We start from the raw sequence: 2,282 nt of genomic DNA on the forward strand, positions 1-2,282 counted from the left end.
TCCCATCTACTTGAGAGGCTGAGATCGACATGATCCCGGTTCCAGCCCAGCCCAGCAAATGTTTAGAGAGACCCCATCTCCAAAATAACCAGAGTAAAATGGACTGGAGGTGTGGCTCAAGAGGTACAGCATCTGCTTTGCAAGTGTGAACCCCTGAGTTCAAAAAATAAATAAATACATAAAATGATGATCGTTTTAGTAATAAACAGAATGTGCATATACTGCTTATGAAGTTATCCTTGAAAATTGCATTTTGTGCTTGATTCGGCAGCTTATCTACTAGCATTGGAATGATACAAAGATTAGAGTGTCCCCTGCGCAAGGATGACACGCAAATTCGTGAAGTGTCCCATACTTAAAAAGAAAATTGCATTACATCAAATATTAGTTCCAAGATACACTGTTCTATGCATTTAACAATTAATAAAACTGTCAGTTAAGCATGTTGTTACTTGTGAACACTTTCCAATTTTAGAGATATTAAAATGCAAATCATAGAGCAGTGAAATTGGCTGTTAACATCCTCACTACTTTATGGAAAAGGAGTTTGAGGCTCAGGCCACACAGACATTCGTTCAGAGAGCTGAGACCAGATTAACACACTGCCTCTCCTTCTGGTGTGTGCCAGCTCCAGTTTTGAGTGTCTCAGGCCACATCTGCTAGTTTTCATCTGGTACCCATTCTCTTTTCTCTTTGTGTAGCATTAGAACCCTTGACCTTCAGTGGCACCAGCTAAAAACTACACTTCCCAGCCTCCCTTGCAGCTAGATGTGGCCATGTGATGAAGTTCTAGCCAATCAGATGTAAGCAGAACTAGCCGAGCAAAACCTCTGGGCCTTATCCATATAAGGAAGAGGAGGCACCATTCATTTCCTCTTCCCCCTGCCTGGCTGGAAAGTAGATGCACTTGCAGGAGCTGGAGCAGCTAGCTTAGATCTTATGAGGGAAACCACATAGGGGCTTGGCAGACCAACAAGATGAATACTAAAGAGTTCAGAGTCGCCTGTGAGCCAGAATTGCTTAAGCTTTGTCAATCTCAAAGAAATAAACTGCTATCTTGCTCCAGCAGCAAATATAATCCTACTGAATACACACTGTGTGTCCCCGACACTGCCCTGCAGGCTGTCCCTCCCTCTGAGAGCCACAGACCAGTTTATTGGAAGTAGTGTCTGTACCCCTGAGCACAGAGTCCACCTGGGTGCACGCCGGCTCCTCGCACAGATGCACACCACTCAGCATTAGTTGCTTGGATATGCTGTCATTTTCCTGCTTCCCCAAATCCTACCCATGTATGGTAGAAAAACCAACATGGCTTACTTTTCTGGGCTCCCCTGCCCAGCTCCTGTCACCTATGTCCTCACAAGTAGGCTTCCCTGATAGGCAGAGCTGTTCATGGCAAGCTCCAGACCTGCCCTTGTGCACTGAAATGGACCTGGTCCATCAAGAACAAGGTCCTTTCCCTTCATCTGACAGATGGCTCCGACTGTACCTGGAGGAGCCACCCCTGGCTAACTCCTGACCTGGACTAACAAGGTGGACTCTTCTTGTCCCCGAGGCAGGGTAGATCAGGGAAACCAAGGCACAAGGAACAGCAGCCAGGGACTCAGAGGTGAGCACTGCGTGAGGAACGGGCACACGACACTATTTGCCTTGCTTTAAGCTTCACTCCCTCACTCAGCTGCAGCAGTGAGAAGGAGCCCACTCTCCCCTGACCCTGCCCCCTGTCCCCTGCCCAAATGCCCAGGTAATCACTACACTCTGGACACTGAGCCAGAATAGCTTAGAGACTTATCCTGGGGGGGGGGGCTGGTAAAATGACTCTTTTGATCACAAGTGTTTGCACAGGAAAATGCTTATCCCAAGGACAGACACCTGAAAGGAGCATCTGGCAGAACCCACCCTTTGCTTAAAGTGACATTCTGACAGCTTTGTCACAATGACCTGAATTTAGGAAACTGACCAGGGTAATCTCTCTGGGCCCAATTGATAAGATCAAAACAGAGTGACAGGAAGAATGGTTGGATTTACCAGGTGTCCAGAACAAGAGGAGAACTTATCCTAAAGTTAATTTAAGCCACACCCCAACCCACCTTTCCACCACAAACACCGCTGACGTTAGAACCCTCATTGCACCTGTTATCAGATGTGCCTGCATCCATGTCTGGGCTATGTACCATGTTTCTATCTTTCCTTTGCCTTGCTTTACTAACAAACTTTCTTGGTTTCTACCACAATGTGTCCCAGAATTCTTTTTTTCTCAACAGCATCAGGAACTTGGTACC

The 2,282-nt window shown here is 46.6% G+C and overlaps 1 non-coding gene across 1 annotated transcript; it reads left to right on the forward strand.

Moving 5' to 3' along the window:
* Positions 1–255: 255 nt before the first annotated feature.
* Positions 256–359, forward strand: LOC141417663 (U6 spliceosomal RNA). The gene has a single exon (XR_012442312.1). It is a non-coding gene; the product is annotated as a U6 spliceosomal RNA (small nuclear RNA).
* The last annotated feature ends 1,923 nt before the right edge of the window (positions 360–2,282 follow it).

The sequence above is a fragment of the Castor canadensis genome, chromosome 15 (genome assembly GCF_047511655.1).
Source record: "Castor canadensis chromosome 15, mCasCan1.hap1v2, whole genome shotgun sequence".
NCBI classification, from domain to species: Eukaryota; Metazoa; Chordata; class Mammalia; order Rodentia; family Castoridae; genus Castor; species Castor canadensis.